This window comes from Mirounga leonina, unplaced genomic scaffold (assembly GCF_011800145.1).
Source record: "Mirounga leonina isolate KUSES-001 unplaced genomic scaffold, KU_Mleo_1.0 Mir_175, whole genome shotgun sequence".
Taxonomy (NCBI): Eukaryota; Metazoa; Chordata; class Mammalia; order Carnivora; family Phocidae; genus Mirounga; species Mirounga leonina.
Window position 1 is genome coordinate 30,398,727 of NW_023270453.1, and position 17,068 is coordinate 30,415,794.

Sequence of the window (17,068 nt, forward strand, 5' to 3'; positions counted from 1 at the left end):
GCAGCATCCCTCCCCAAAAAGTATCTGAACTATTTTCTAATATCAATCCCATATTTCTCCCTGCTTCCTTAAAGTCTACAAAAAATAAGAAGATGGCGCCTGGGTCGGCATCTGGTGGTTCTGTGCTATCCCAGACTGCGGAAGGTCCAGACTGGGGCTGCTGGTTAACTAAACACCCCTGCCTTTACTGTGCCAAAGCCTCTCAGCATGCAAAACCAGCACCCACTGTGTAAGAACTCTATGCAAAGAGCTCCTGGTTTCCTTGGGTGCCTTCTATGAGTAAGGGAAACACGTTTGGGCGTCTGCCTTGATGATAAATATCTGTGTTACTTGGAAGTCTTCTATTTGCTTATTTCCTCAATTCTGGCTATATTCCAGTTGACTGCAGGGATTATAACTGTCATGTCTTTGAAAATTATGGGAAACATCCGCCTCGCCTTTAGCAAGATTTCAGGTGAGAACGGGGTGGTAAACGTTACCTACTGAGTTCTCTTAAAGCCTGCCCCCATGCCCCTGGCCGAGCCTACACAATCCAGCCCTCTACAACATACACCTTCCTCGTGCATCCTAATTGCATCCTGTCTGCAAGTTAGATTCTGTCTCCCTAACTGGACCACATTACACCTCCCCAGGGCAAGGGCTGGGTTCTACACTTCTCCCGGGTCCCCACAGGGCTTTGGGAGAGCTATGCCCACACTACATCCTTGTAGAACTGAGATTTTACAAACATACACAGCACATATACCCCATATACGATGACAATATCTATCGTGCAAGCATTTTATAAGTCGTATTTTTTAAATACAGAAGACAAATCTTCCTTACAGAATTCCAAATGGTGTGTGTCGATACCCCTCCCTCCAGGGGGTGGAGCTTAGTCTCTCCACCCCTTTGCTGGGGTGGGCTGGATTGAGTATCTTGCTATTAAGGGACAGTCTACAAAAAGACAAAGACAGGAACTCAACAATGGGCAAACCTGGCAACCACCACCTCAACCTAATGAAGAAGGTTCAGATTATTAGCAATGTCTTGTGGATATCAGGTACCCCCTGATGTCATGAGAAAGGCATTTCACCTCCATGCCAATTCTTCCCCTGTCCATAAGAAAAACACCAGACAAACCCAATCTGAGGGAAATTCTACAAAATCTCTGACCGGTACACCTCAAGAAGTCATGGAAACAAGACTGAGACATTGTGAGACCAGAGGATGCTGGGAAAAGGTGTTAAAATGCCATGTGGTACCCAGGATGGAAACTTGGTACAGACAAAGGGAGTCAGGGGCGCCTGGGTGGCTCAGTTGGTTGAGTGACTGACTGCCTTCGGCTCAGGTCATGATCCCAGGATCCTGGGATTGAGCCCCGCATCGGGCTCCCTGCTTGGCAGGAGGCCTGCTTCTCCCTCTCCCACTCCCCCTGCTTGTGTTACCTCTCTCACTGTCTCTCTCTCTCTCTGTCAATTAAATAAATAAATAAAATCTTAAAAAAAAAAAGAAAAAGAAAAAGAAAGTCAGGGGGAAAACGGGTGAACTCCAAAATAGAATCTGGAGTTTTGTTAATGGCGAGGCACCAATGTCAGTTCCTTGGTTTGAGGGTACTGTGGGGATGACGCGCAACAGTGTTAACAACAGAAACTCCCTGTGCTGGCTACAACTTTCCTGCAAACTTAAAACTAAACTATAAGGTGAACAAGGGCAGGCAGGTCTCACCCAAAGACATTCAAGTTCAATTTTAAAACACAAAAAAATTTTTAAAGGTGTTGTTGTTGTTTTTTAAGAAAGCATTTTTTTTAAGGGTATTTTGGTTAAATGCAAAAGATGAAGTGAAGCCAGTTTCTGTGACCAGGGTTTCTAATTATTTCTAATTGGAGAGATTAAAGAGAAAAAAAGAAAGAAAAAGATATCCCCAAATGTAAGCAATGTACAGGCCTTGAGGTTTAAGGAATCTCCAAAACCCCTCCCAGCTGGATGCACAAGGATGCCTGGCCTAGGATCTGTACCCCTCCCTTAAAACATGGATTTCAAAACTCTCACAATGGTTTTAAACACATGTGGGTGATAAACTCTTCTAAAAATACATCAGATCAACACAGAAAAGGGCAAGGCCTTCAGGGAGAAGATAAAGCAGCTTTTTCACCACCAACTTAATCCTCCTTCTTAAAATCAGTTCTTTCAAGGAGAGAAAAGGAAGATTATTCACTTCTACTCCCTGCCCCCACCCTCCAGCCCCAGAGAAGCAACCCAGAGACCAGCTCCCAATATTGGAATATTCACATCACTGAAATGACCCTAGGGGAAAAGGGATTCCTTCAGCAAAAAAAGAAAAAGGGGGGGGGCTGCAAAGGGCATTCCTGCAAATTGTCCCTGACGCCTAAGAAAACAGCCCTGTTTGTACACAAGGTGGAGAACCAGCTGGGAAGGCCAAAAAGATCTGGTCTTTTGCGATCTCTGGAGAAAAATGCTCTTTCAATAATGTGAACATAAGTGAAACCTGATTATAAAAACTCTAAGGAACTATCTAGCTTGTACATGTATTAAATCAAATATTGTTCAAAATTCTTAAACTAAGGGCCACTAGCTAGCAAACTTGAAAATACAAAGATACTGCAATGCTGTTTTTGTTATAATGGAATTTAACTTGCCCACGGTTCCAGAAAATGTCCCAGGCGAATGGTGCTTTCTAAACTCTAAATTAGTAAGGAGGAAGAATTTAGACAAAAGTGGAAAATGGGATCTCCAGCCCTCTTCGGGAAAGGAAGTGAGAAAATACTACGACAGCTCTTGGGCTAGCTGCCCTCAAACAAATTCAAATTTGGTATACCTCAGTAAAAACACCGAAGCTCATAGGAAATATTTCAGAGAAATTATTTTCAAATACCATCTTCTGAATTCTGTCTGTTTCCACAGGGTGACATGTCCCACAAATCAAAGATAAAGTTACCACAGTCTGAGAGCCAGGTTCAAAGATGGCATAAGTACAAATTACAGTGATTTGCGGGACAGAAAATCCTTCCACTGGGGAGGTGGGCTGCTCCCCCCGAATCAGAGAGGGAGACTTCCCTCTGGATTCCTGGTGAAACCACATCCGCAAGTTTCCACAGGAATGATGGGTTTTGATGAAGCGGCACAATGAGAACATTAACAGGACTGCATCGGGATACAAAATTGTATGTACCCAGATTGTAGCTTCGGATAAACAGGCACCATGATAAAAGATCAAGCCGCGGAACCAACAAGGAAAGCTGATGCTAGCTGTTTGGTTCACAGGCTGAGATTATGCCCGACCTTCTTTACCTTCCATGCTTTCTGCAATAGTGTTATTTTTTATATAACTTTCAAAAAACATCAATGCATCACCTACAAATAACCTCCCCAGACTCAAGGTTAAGGCAAGGCAATGCTGAGCTCTTAAATTTACTCCAGGAACACTGTCAATTCTAAAGGTCCATGAGCTAAGTAGCTGAAATTCTCCATTTTCTCTCAAGTTAACACCTATAAAGAAGAAAGTAATAAAGGAGGGAGTGCCTCGGACTTTTAGGATCCCAGTGAATGAACTTCCGACCTACTACAGGTGAGCAGAGAACCACTACACAAACACCCTCAATATTTCCTTTCTTCTGTTTTTTTGTTTTTTTTTTTTAAGATTTTATTTTTAAGTAATCTCTCCACCCAACATGGGACTCGAACTCACAACCTTGGGATCCTGAGTTGCACGCTATACTGACTGAGCCAGCCAGGCAGTCCTCTGTCCGTGTCTTAAATCCTATGAAATTACACACGGTCCTACTGAAATAATCTGCACCCAAGGGACAACTACATTAGCCAAGGAAGCGTTCACAGCAGCCCAGAACAGCAACAGAGGCTCAAACAGTAAGAAGAAATTGCGGGGACCTACGAAAGCACCACTTTGAGCATAAATAACAATTTTAATGTTAAGAAAACACCAATTGAGTTCAAAACAGACCAGTGCAGGCCAACTGGGCACCAAAGACACCATAAACACGTCTGTACTAGAGAAAGGCAGAGTTAAGGAGGTCTGTTTGCCTGATGAGATGGACCACCTCTCCCACTGGGCTGTTTTCATTGCAGTAAAAGCAAAAAGAAATACAGAACAACACGTAATGCCAAGGTTCTAGGACTTCCTCTTATGAGTCTCCTGTCTTCCACCATCACTGTAGCTCTGGGTTGATTCATCTTTGGTGGAAGAATTTTAAGTCCCAGGTGGGCACTGGTCCATTCTTAGAGTGGTATTAATACACACCTCCAATCAGTGTGGGTGGTTAACAGCAGGAGTATATACTGCTGATCTCCTTGAAAATTAACTTAGCCTGGAAATGCCTTCTGGCTCCTTCCCTCCCCGCGGCTTCCCTTTTATGGTCCAACCCTTGTCTTGTCTGTGCCTCCTCTGAAGCTTTGCAGAGACCCTTCTGCTCCTTTGGAATGCTGCTCACCATGTCTACATGCCCCTTCTGCCACATAAACTCAGGCCTCGGCTTTGCTACTAAACCCACTGTGGCTATCCTGGCTCCTCGCTCACACCTCCCTCCTCTCCACTCCCCTCAAGCTCTTTCCACGAATTAGAGAACACTGACTTTTTTGCCTGCATGTGTTTCCACTTTCGACCCACAGCATAAACCCCTCAGGGCCTGGAGCCATTTCTCCTGTGTCCTTTAAAGGGCAAGGGTAGCACTTTGTTTCCCCACAGCCGGCCCATAAAAGGGACTGAAGGAGCAAAGGGAGGTATACTCACCAAACTATCTAGTATTTTAGAGACCTCAGAAATTGATCCTCTGTCTCAGATCGATCACCCAGTCACTTCATCCGCAAAAACATTACAAAGATATTTTCCAAATGTGAATAAGAGCATCTATTATCAATGCCTTAAAGTAAGAGGAAAACAGTAAAGAGGGAAGATGGGCCTCCCGCCTAGAAGAGCTACAATTAATGTTTCTTAGAGAGGCTGGTGCACATTCAGATCCCAGACAAAGGCTGGCTTAGAGGTAAGCCAAGTGCAGCAGGAGATGTTATTCCATGCCAGGTAGAACAAGTCATCTGCTCTCTGGATTCTGATCCAACTGTGACAAAACCAAACACGGTGGTGGAGTCCCAGACACCAGCTCATGCCTCTCTTTACAATGGCATCCAGGTTAGTCCCATTTTAAAAGAACCACCCTGAAAAGGCTGGGGGTGGGGTCAGGAAGGTAAGTGAGGCAGTCAAGCATACACTAATGCAAACCACGTCCTTCCTTACAAGGGCCCCAGGGGAACCTCAGGGCCAACCTGCCTTCCAGGCAGCCTCTGAACCAGCACCAGCCCACCAGGCCAAAGGGAGGGATTTATCCCTCTTGGGAAGACTGGTGGGAGAGTCTAACCTGATGGGTTAAGAAGGGAAGGCCTGTGGCTTCCAGAAACTGGGTTTCCCAAACACCAAAGGTCAGTCCAACAGGTAATGACATCAGCCCCATGAATCAGAAGCATAAAGGTGACGAGAAAACTAGTGAAGGTCCAACTGGCCTGATCCCTGGAATGTACCGCCCCTTCCAGAATATGCCCATTTCCCCAACCCCTGACCTTGACCAGGAGGTGCAGACACAACACCCACCCCACTGCCCAGATGCATACTGACCTGGAGAACAGAGGGGAGGAGGCCACCTGCCAGGCTTGGCGGGGGAGGGGGGATGTCCACCTCTGCCACAGGTTCCCCAGCCGGTGCCACCCGCATCCAGGCGGCACCGGCAGTGGGCGGGTCTGGACCGACCCCTGCACTCACCCGGTGCCCACCTTAACCCGCGGAGAGGGGATCTAGCCAGGGCCAAGGCTCCCTTCGCGCTCTGTCCGGATTTTCACCTCTCGGGGGCTCCCTAGCCTTCCCCCCCCGCCCCGCCGCCCCGCGGTGTCCACAAAGGCACCCGCTGAGGGTGGCGGGGCGAAAAGCGAAGATAACAGCGCGGCCCTTAGAAGCCGAATTTCTGGGGCCGGCGTCCGGAAATTCTTTCGAACTACCCCAGAACGGGCGACGGGCCCACTCGCGGGAGCAGGGCCGGAACCCAGCCCGTGCCCCGGCTCCGGCGGGCCCCGCGCGGCACATCTCGGCGGGACCCCTACGCCCTCCAGCCCGCCTCGACTCCCGGGGCCCGCCGGGGTCCCCGCCGCCGCGACCGGCGCGAGCACTGGCCCCGGGCTCGGGAGCAGCCGAAGCCGGGAGACCCGCGGCACCGCGCCGCCGCGCCCCCCACCAGCGCCCGCGCCCGCGCTGCACTCACCGCCGCCCGCGCCACCAGTAGAGCCGGGAGGTCTGAGCGCGCGGCGCTGGGGAGCCGCGGGGCCGGGCCGGGGGCGGGGCGAGGGGCGGGGCGAGGCCGGGGGCGGGGCGAGGCCGGGGGCGGGGCGAGGCCGGGGCCGGGGGCGGGGGCGGCTGCGGCTTCCGGCTCTCGCTTCGCCGCGGTCTGCCTCGACTCGAGTGCTGGCCCACCCGGCCCAGGACCCTGCCCGAGGTTGTCCACCCTCCGCGTCCTGTCCGTCCGTCCCCTCCGTCCGTCGGAACACCCCCAGAGTACACCCCGACCCCGTTCACTCCCGGGAGCCCCTAGCTTCAGCCCAGGCCCCTCGCTCTGACCTCGGAGGCCCCCAGTCGCCCCATCCTCAGTCTCCCCTTGGGGATTCTGCCCCTGCACGTCGGTCCCATCCCCTCCTGATTTCCGCCCCCTGCTCTCCCCACTCCCGTAGGTACCCCAACCCTGGCATTCCTTCCCCACCCTCAGACAACGCAGACCATCAACCTCCAGTCCCAGATCCAAGGTTCCCTGCCCTTCGTAGGGCGGCCCTCTCTCCCCAGTACTCAAGTCTGTACGTTCAGATGCGTCCAGACAGCCCGAAATATTCCGTGTGCCTTTGGGCAAGTCACCCACTCTCTCTGGGCCTCAGCTTCCTGTCTGTAAAATGGGCATGACTGTACCTGTCTCAAAAATTCTACGAAGAATTCACCGAGATAATGCAGGCAAAGGGCTTAGCACAGATTGAGTGTTTATCTTACTACTTCCTATGCCCCCAGGGTGGTCCACAGCCCCTAGGTACTTTCTCATTCCATCAGTAAAAGCTCTGGAAATCAGTATCTCCTGTTTCAACATCCACTCAGTCCTCTGCCCCTAAATGGGTACCGCCTGCCTATCTGATAAGAGCCTTGTCTGCCTGCTCAAGTAATAGCAGCTGCCCTGATCCAGCATGGGCCCTCTGAGAAGTCATCACAAGGCATTAAGGAGCTCGTGTGGTTTTCAAAGTACAGAGTCCTGGAGATGCCAGGAACCCTACTGTGGCCATCTAGAGAAATGCCACTTGGGTGGAAAGCCTATGAGCCACTTGAGGGATTCACAGACCTGGATCCTACTGGATCCTAGAACTCCTCCAGTGATAGAACCCCCTGCCTTTTGCACAGAGACCCCAGAGACACTGAGACTCAGAGAGAGGGACTTGCCCAAAGTCCCACAGCAAACTGTCCCCTCCGTCCTTGTCCAAAGCTCTTACCACCTTTCACCCTGTGCACCCAGCCATTATCAGCCATGGACTCAACTGGAGGAGGGGATTTCAAAGTCCCCATGAGAAAAAGCCGATGTTATTAGGGAGGCCAATCTTTTATTTTAGAATGATAGAGGAAGCTGGCCCAACCTCTGCCATTCTCCATTCTCAAGGTGGGCAAAAAGACCTGTTGTCCTGACATGAACCCAGAGCATCACAGACTGCCACTAGGAAGACACAAGGCCTAGAGAAACTCAGAGCAAAATGTTTAGGAAACGTGTGAATGCCTTCCTCCCTGCCTCCTTCCCTCTCCTTCCCTCCTGCCTGCCCACCTGCCTTCCCCTTCCCCTTTCTTTCCTTTTTCCTTTCTGTAGGGGGAGAAGTAATTGCACACCTGAATTTACTGCTGTCTTTTACTTGTGCTACCACGTTTTTATTTGTTTTTCTCCCCGCAACTGCTGAGCACACCCAGAGCCAGCTTTGTTTTTTTCCTATATCCTGAACACTTAACTGAACACTTAACTGCGCCTGTGAGTTGGCGATTATTTATGTGACTGTTTTTTTAATCCCTGAGAAACCACAGAGATTGAATTTCCAACCCAAGGCCTCAGAGAAGGGAAGGAAAGCAAACCTGGCACGTGATCATCTAATTAGATATTAAAAAAGCATTTGACAAAATCTAACACCTTTTCATGAGAAAAACACTCAACAAAGTCGGAATAGAAGGAAACTTTCCACAAGCTGATAAAGAACATCTACTGCTCACATCCCCCATGGTCAAAGACTGGATGTTCCCCCCCCCCCCCCCCCCCAAGGTCAGGAACAAGTAAGAACGTCTGCTTTTGCCACTTCTATCCAGGACAAAGGTTCTAGCCAGGACAATTCCACAAGATATAAAAAGCACCCAGATTGGAAAGGAAGAAGTAAAACTGTCTCTGCTCCCCAACAACATAATCTTATATAGAGAAAATCTTAAGGAACCCACACACAAAAAAACTATCAGTGCTAATAAACAAGTTCAGCAAGATGGCAGGATTCTAGATCAACATACAAAAATCAGTTGCATTTCTCTACACTAGCAAGGAATGGCACAAAAATAAGATTCAGAAAATAATTTAAGGAAGTTTGACTTGTACATTGAAGACTACAAAATATTGCTTAAGAAATTAAAGACCTAAATAAATGGAAAGATATTCACGTAGTATATCAGTCAGAGTTCTATCAGAGAAATGGCACTGGAAGGAGATGATAGATAGATAGATAGATAGATAGATAGATAGATAGATAGATAGATAGATAATAGATAGATAGAGTGGATAGATAGATGATAGATGATAGAATGGATAGATAGAATGGATAGATAGATGATAGATAATAGGCAGATAGAATGGATAGATAGATAATAGATAGATAGATAGATAGATAGATAGATAGATAGATAGATAGATAGATAGGAAGGATGGATAAGGTAGGTAGGTAGGTAGGCAGATAGATAGATAGATAGATAGATAGATAGATAGATAGATAGATAGGATGGATAGTTAGACAGGATAGGATGGATTGAGAGAAAGAGTGCTAGGAAGAGAGAGAGAGATGAAGCCCTCAGGCAGAAGCTCTGCTCCACAGGTATAATTCTTCCTCTGGGAAATTTCAGTTTTGCTCTTAAGGTCTTGTAACTGATTGGATGAGGCCCAAATTACCAAAATAATCTCCTTTACTTAAAGTCAACTTGTTGTAGAAATTAACCCCATCTAAAAATACCTTCATAGCGACACCTAGATTAGTGTTTACTTGAATTACTGACTACTATAGCCTGGCCAAGTTGACACATAAAACTAACCATCACGGGCATGACTCCCCAAACTGATGTACAGAGTAGTGTGCTCTCTATCAAAATCCCAACTGCCTTTTTGGCAGAAACAGACAAACAAATGTCCCACTCTGGTGGGGAATGCTGATAACAGGGGAGGCTATGCATGCCTGGGTTGCCAGGGGGATAGGGGTGTGGGAAATCTCTGTACCTTCCTCTCAATTCTGCTATAAACTTAAAACTGCCTTTTTTTTTTTTTTAAGATTTATTTATTTATTTGAGAGAGAAAGAGCGAGCACGAGTGGGAAGGGCAGAGGGAGAGGGAGAGAGAATCTCAAGCAGACTCCACACTGAGCATGGAGCCGATGTGGGGTTCGATCTAACAACCCTGAGATCACAACCTGAGCTGAAACCAAGAGTCAGACGCTCAACCGACTGCGCCACCCCAGCGCCCCCTTAAAACTGCTTTTAAAAAATAGTCTCTTCTACAAAATGTTCTGGAGCTGGGTGGTGGTGACAGTTGCACATTGCAAATGTACTTAATGCCACCAAACTGTCCCCTGAAAAATGGTTGAAATGGTAAATTTTAATGTATATTTTCCCATAAGAAATAAAACTAAGTTAAAAATAGGCAGAGGACTTGAGTAGACGTTTCTGCAAAAAAGATATACAAACGGCCAAGAATCACATGAAAAAATGCTCCCTATCATTAGTCATCGGGGAAATGCAAATCAAAACCACAATGAGAGATACCGCTTCATACCCGCTGGGTTGGTCATAAAAATTTTTTTTTCTCAATGGAAAATAACAAGTACTGGGACGGACGTGAAGAAACTGAAACTCTCACACGTTGCTGGTGGCCATGCAAAACGGTACAGCTGCTGCCCAAGCCCTAAATATATACACAAAGCGATTAGAAACAGGTATTCAAACAAAAATAGAGAGAGGAATGTTCATAGCAGCAACATTCACGCCAGTCAATAGGTGGAAATGACCCAGATGTCCGTCAACCCATAAATGGATACAAGAAATGTTGTGTCTCCATATGATGGAATGTCATTTGGGCATAAAATGGAAAGAAGTACTAGCATGTGCTACCAGGTGGATGGAAACATTATGCTTGAAAACATTATGCTCATTGAAAGAAGCCAGACAGAAAAGGTGTCCCATATCATATGGTTCCATTTGTGTGAAATTTCGAGAACAGACAATTCTACGCAGACACAGGACTGATTAGTGGTGGCCCTGGGGCCCGAAGGAACAGTGAGCGACTTCTAATGGGTATGAGGTTTCTCTTAGGGTGTGTTATGAATGTTCTGGAAGGTGATCATGGGAGTGGTTGCACAATATTTTGAATGTACTAAATGCCACAGAATCATAGGGTTCAGAATAGTTGAAATGTTAAATTTTATATATGTGAATTTTATCTCAAAAAAAAAGGGGGGCATCTGGGTGGTTCAGTCGGTTAAGCGTCTGCCTTTGGCTCAGGTCATGATCCTGGGGTCCTGAGATGGAGCCCCGTGGTGGGCTCACTGCTCAGCAGGGAGTCTGCTTCTTCCTCTCTGCCCCTCCCCCTGCTTATGCTCTCTCTCTCCCATGTAAATAAATAAAATCCTTAAAAAAAAAAAAAGAAATTAAACCAGGCATCCTGTGTATGCCCTGTTAGGACACAGCAAAAGGTGGGGGGGCTTCATGGCTTTTCACGACATCCATGACTGTTTCTGTTCCCACCAAAGACTTTGCTGTTGTGTTCTAACCCAAAAAGGCTCAGCACGAGATCTGGGAAGTGAACACATGTGCACCCACATCCCTGGAATCACACAAACAGGACAGAAAGGGAGAACCACCCTCAAATGCCCTCCAGAACATCAGAAATTACAGCAGCTGGGGGAGAAAAACGAGTTGTCTAGAAGAATGCAGATCATCCTGGTTTTTTTTCTTAAAAGGGGGGGAAAATGCACACACACACACCTGGGAAAATGCCTTTGCACTTTCTTGAGGATAAAGAACACCACAAACTGTAGTCTCTGAATAATGAGACTGTGTCCTTTCACTCCCCTCCATTTATCTGACATTTACAGGACACATACAAATTGCTTGTTTAAAATAATGAATCTTGGGGCGCCTGGGTGGCTCAGTCGTTAAGCGTCTGCCTTCGGCTCAGGTCAGGATCCCAGGGTCCTGGGATCGAGCCCCGCATCGGGCTCCCTGCTCAGAGGGAAGCCTGCTTCTCCCTCTCCCCCTCACCCTGCTTGTGTTCCCTCTCTTGCTGTGTCTCTCTCTGTTAAATAAATAAATAAAATCTTAAAAAAAAATAAAATAAAATTATGAATCTTCAGAGAAGGAACTCAGTCCCCAGAAACAGCCTCCACGGACTAGTCTGTGCTACTCCTAACAACAAATTCTGGTACCTAATGTTTCCATAATACCTCCTCCGTTTGCAAAACACAGTTCCTGCACACATCACACGACTCCTCCTCCAAGAAGCCCTGTGGAGCAGAGAGTCTTACTGCTGAGCCAGGCAGATGGGGAAACTGAGGCCAGGGGAATCCTGTGCCCACATCCTGGCCTGGACAAGCCCTTTGTTTCTGCTGCCAAGAGATGGAACCAAAATGGGGTGAGCTGGGGGGGGCGAGGGGGCATGGAGAGCGGCCTTGGGAGAGCTACCCGATGTAGCAAATCAAAACACAAGATGCCTGGTTAAATATGAATTTTAGACAAACAGCCAGTGATTGTTTAGTGTACGTATGTCCCAAATACTGCAGAATTATAATGTATTCCCAATACTGCACTGGACATACTTAAGACTAACAACAAAGAAAAATCACTCCTGGGGCGCCTGGGTGGCTCAGTCGTTAAGCGTCTACCTTCGGCTCAGGTCATGATCCCAGGGTCCTGGGATCGAGCCCTGCATCGGGCTCCCTGCTCAGCGGAAAGCCTGCTCCTCCCTCTCCCACTCCCCCTGCTTGTGTTCCCTCTCTCGCTGTGTCTCTCTCTGTCAAATAAATAAAATCTTTAAAAAAAGAAAAAAGAAAAAAGAAAAATCATTCCTTGTTTGTCTAAAACTCACATCTACCTGGATGTTCTCCATTCTATCTGGCAACGCTACCTGCCCGGTCTGCTGGGGCCAGAGCAGGGGGCCCAGGTCAGCAGGCAGTCCCTGGTCTCTGTTCGTGAGCGGGGGCACCTGCAGCCAGTGCCCGGATGGAGGCCCAGGTGAGCTGTCATTACGTGGGTCAGCCTCTCCTTCCCTGGGGGGCTCTGTAGGAGGCTGTACTGGAGGGAAAGGCTCTGAGGTTCTACGGCCCAGAAGGTCTAGGTGATCTGGAAGGCTCTAAGCTCCAAGAACCTCTCCACAGCATGGCGCTAAACACAAGACTGACCCCAAAGGCCGCCGCTCCCATTACCAGCTGTGTGACCTTTGGCACCTTGCATAAACCTCTCTGGGCCTCGACTGCTGCATCTGTCAAGCGGAAGTGATAATGCTTTGTCATAGGGTTTGGGGACAGCAGCGCCTGGTGCGCCACGTGACTGTGGGTTACAGAAGTATGACGCTGGGATTTCCGTTCCACCTACCCGTGTGCAACCCCCACCGCCCCACCCCTCCAGTCCAGGGCTGTGGAATGGATGTGTGTCTGTCCAGGGCTTCCCATTCGGCTTTCAAAGGGACCTCCTCCTCTGGGGCTTTCTGCCGGGCACACCATTGCTGGCCTGTTTCTGCGTTCTCTGGCATTTGAACCTGAACGCCAGTGTTGGTCCACCAGATCCGGGGCACCTGACACCAGCTGCAGAACTTGCTTCTGGGCTGGTTTTCCCACCAGCCAGAAGGAGAAGTGCAGGCTGGGGCTGTGCTTGTGGGCCCAGGGAAGCCTGGAATTGCCCCACCTCCAGAGGCCCTGAGCAGGGCTTGCGGGTGGGGGGTAGGTGGTCAGGCCCCTCCGCTCAGAGGAAACGGTCGGTGATGACTTCAATTCTGGCAGGAGGCCTAGGCCAAAGTTCCCTTTGGCTCCTTCCCAGCAGCAAGACCTCAGCTGGCCCCTGCCTCCAGACTCCCCCGGTTTCTCGGCTGTTCTGCCAGTTCCCCGTGTGGCCATGACAGGGAGAAAAAATCACGAAGGGAGGCAGTATGGCACCTTGCCTGGCACGGAGCGAGGCTGCTACTAGGGTGTCGCTATTGTTCTGAAGCTCTCCTTCCATCAGGAACAAAAACCTGTAAGGCCTAGGAGCATGCTTCCATTTGTTTCTGGAATCACAGTCTTGATCTGCGGGCAGCAAGCCACGGCCCAGTGATGAGAAAATGGTCCCACTCAAACAAATGAACTCTGGACACAAGTCACCAACCCCCCCCCAACCTGAGCTCCTGACTCAGTTTCCTCACAATCTAGAGAGGTGTCAGGGCCCTCCCTAAGGCCTCCAGAAGTCTAGATGATCGAAGCCCCGTTCTTCTCTGCACTTATCTCCAAACACCTTGACCTCACTCACCCCTCTCCAGCCACACTGGCTTCCCTGCTGTCTTAGCACAGTCCTGCCTCAGGGCCTTTGCACTGGCTGTCCCCTCTTTAAAACATTATTAGTAAGGAAGCAATCAAGACCCAAGGTTTTGCCACCTGTGTCAGACCCTTGAAACTAAGGTAGGACTACGAATAAATTCTGATGTTAACTGCTCGAATTCTCATTCTAATTCACTGCAGCCAGGGGTCCCCATCCCGAATCGCGTGCACGTGTGCGTGGAGCCAGCTTTTCCCACCTGCAAACCGGTAGGCCATGTCGCACAACACGAGAGCCCTAAGGCCCCTGGCCAGAAAGGTCCAATGGCGTGGGAAAGCTGTGGAATCAGGGCTGCGGAGGGTCCCCTCCTCCAAAGCCCTCCAGTGACAAAAGAGGAAGCGAAGGAGGAGAAAGGAGAAGTGAATCTGGGGCCTGCCTCATTTCTTACACCCATACAGGTACTTCCCAGCGTCATGAGCAGGTTTCAAACGAAACAGAAGTGAAGTCCTGTGTAGTCATGGAATGCAGGGCGCCCCGCGGGGAGCAATCAGTCCTCCTGCACCCCCACCCCTCAAGCACCCCTCAGTGAGCCCCTCTCCAGACCATTCCCGGCTGCCTTTGAGGTGGCTGAGAGGTGCTCCCTTGTGGACCTGGGGGTTCCACCCTGGGATCTCACTGCACAGATGTCCTTGCAGCTGTGTGCACACATGGGACGTCCCACAGAACCTCGCTGGTGACAGTCCAGGGCGTAGACAATGCAAATGGCTACTGAGAAGGGGCTGGACAAACACATCATGAAAAGTCACTGCAGACAGTTCTCTGCCGCCATTAAAGGAAGAAGAAGTGGTCCCAGCCCTCAATGTCCAGTTCCAGAGATGGGGCTGTGAAACCCTCAAGTGGGAAAGGCAAGTTGTAAAGCAGGGAGGAAGGGGGGCAGTCAGTAGGGGATGGACAGCTGATCTTGAACGTGAACACCTACAGCCTCTGTTTTCCGGAACGCCCCAGCCAGCAGTGGGACGTGAAGCCATACGGCTGGGTTATGACCAGCCGCCCTGTCTTTTAAACAGAATGGAATGGGATGGAATGGGATAGGACAGACAGGATAGACAGGACAGACAGGACAGGATAGGATAAGAGAGACAACCCCAGACAGCAGCATTTCTTATAATAAGCAGCAATGCATAAAATTTCTAGGTAGCTTTCTGTCAGCGTCCGCATATACGGCATTACAATGCAAAATCTATTTTGGGGGGCGCCTGGGTGGCTCAGTCGTTAAGCGTCTGCCTTCGGCTCAGGTCATGGTCCCAGGGTCCTGGGATCGAGCCCCGCATCGGGCTCCCTGCTCCGCGGGAAGCCTGCTTCTCCCTCTCCCACTCCCATTGCTTGTGTTCCCTCTCTCACTGCCTCTCTCTGTCAAATAAAAAATAAAATCTTTAAAAAAAAAAAAATCTATTTTTTCACTGGGGCTTGGAGCTAAAAAAAAAAAAAAAGTCTGAAAAGCCTTGATACGGAAAATAAATAAATAAATAAAAGAAAGAAAGGACCCAAACATCTGAAGGTGGCCCTCTGACGGGGGGGGGGGGGGGGGGGATGGGCAGGAGCTTTCTTTTCTACAATTCTGTACTTTCTTTTTAACAATGAACATGAATTGCTTTTGCAATAAAATAAAGAGCTTTCAAAACCTTTTAGAAAGAAGCAAATGTGCCTGCCTCAGTCTCCAGGAAAGAGGCCGGGTGGTTTGAGCTGCACACAAGTGTGAAAAAGGGCAAATCCCTGTCCGGAGGGGTGCTGCCTCCCGGGGGGAATTCAAGAGCCTCCCTGGGTTTTTCCACTCATCCTTCTCTTCCCTTCCAGAAAGCCACAGGATCCTCCAAAAAAGAAACCCGCCTTAAGATGCCAGACCTCATTTTCTTTTTTCTTTTTTTTTTTAAAGATTTTATTTATTTATTTGACAGAGAAAGAGACACAGCGAGAGAGGGAACACAAGCAGGGGGAGTGGGAGAGGGAGAAGCAGGCTTCCCGCAGAGCAGGGAGCCCGATGCGGGGCTCGATCCCAGGACCCTGGGATGATGCGTGGATAAAGAGCCCTCTTGACTCCCTTTTAAAAAATGCCTACTTATGAATCCACCAAGGCTTACAACACGCGGGGCGCGCCCAATGATTTCCTATTATAAATGTCGCTGCAGTAGATACCACTAGGCACGTGGCCTTTCTTTTCTTTCTTTTTTTTTAAGGATGAATTCCTTCAGGCAAATTCCCAGAAGTGTGATCACTGGAAAGTGTAGACCTTTCCGGGCCCTCGAAACACTCTGCCAAACAGCTTTCCGAAAGAGCTAGGACTCATACCTTTTCAAAGAGCTGACGCTGGGGTGGTTGGGCCAGCCCCATCTCTGTCCCCTGAAGTGAGCCATCGGTGACGCAGGTGCCCATGTCAAGGAGCCGCAGTAATGCGGGAAAGAGCATCCTCCTCTCTGAGTGGGGCCCCAAGGACTCTGGAGGGTGGCGAGAGCATCCCTGCCTGGCCTCCCGCCGTGGAAGCCTCTCAAAGCCAGCGCTGGGAGGTGGGCATCTTTTCTCAGTGGGCTGTCACATGGGCCATGGACCCCAACCATCAGTAGGTTGTGACCATGAAGAATGTGGCCCGGAGCATGTTATGCTGGGTGTCTCCATCTGTTTCGGCTGCTAGGACAGAATACCATAGATGGGGTGGTTTGGAAGCAACACAGATTTATTTCTCATGGTTCCCGAGGCTGGGAGGCAACCATCTTCTCTGTCATCACCTCCCCGAAGCCCCACCTCCTAACACCATCATGATGGGGGTTAGGTTTCAACATGTGAATTTGGGTGGACACAAACATTCGGTCCATAGCACTGGGTATATGCTGAACACAGAGGACAAGGGCCGGCAGGTGTTGAGATGGGGCATATGGACAGCTGGGGACACAGCTTGGTGCTGGCTTTGCCTCCAGGGACTCCCATGAACCTCCACGAGGTCTGGGGTTCTCGTCGCTAAAGCTTGCAGGCAGGCTCCTGCAGGAGAAGGGCCAGCAAGAAGGAAAGGAGGTTGGCAGGCACTTTCTGGGCACCCCTTGCCCACCCCAACCCCCGCGCTCCAGTGCATGCACCTGGGACCGCCGCCCAGTTAGAATCAACACAAAACTCCCACCATGGCCGTTGACTCGGACCCCTACTTCTGGCTCCCCATTTTCTCCTTAGGGCCTTGCTCACGCAGGGTGTGTAATTAGCCACTTAGTTAAGGGA

General features: G+C 49.3%; 1 protein-coding gene across 1 annotated transcript in view; it reads right to left on the reverse strand.

Moving 5' to 3' along the window:
- The window catches only part of LITAF (lipopolysaccharide induced TNF factor), a 28,594-nt gene extending 22,265 nt beyond the window's left edge, over positions 1-6,329 (reverse strand). The window contains exon 1 of the mRNA XM_035022284.1: positions 6,261-6,329. The gene's annotated coding sequence lies outside the window, so the exon portion shown is untranslated. The remainder of the gene's footprint in view (positions 1-6,260) is intronic.
- Positions 6,330-17,068: the final 10,739 nt, after the last annotated feature.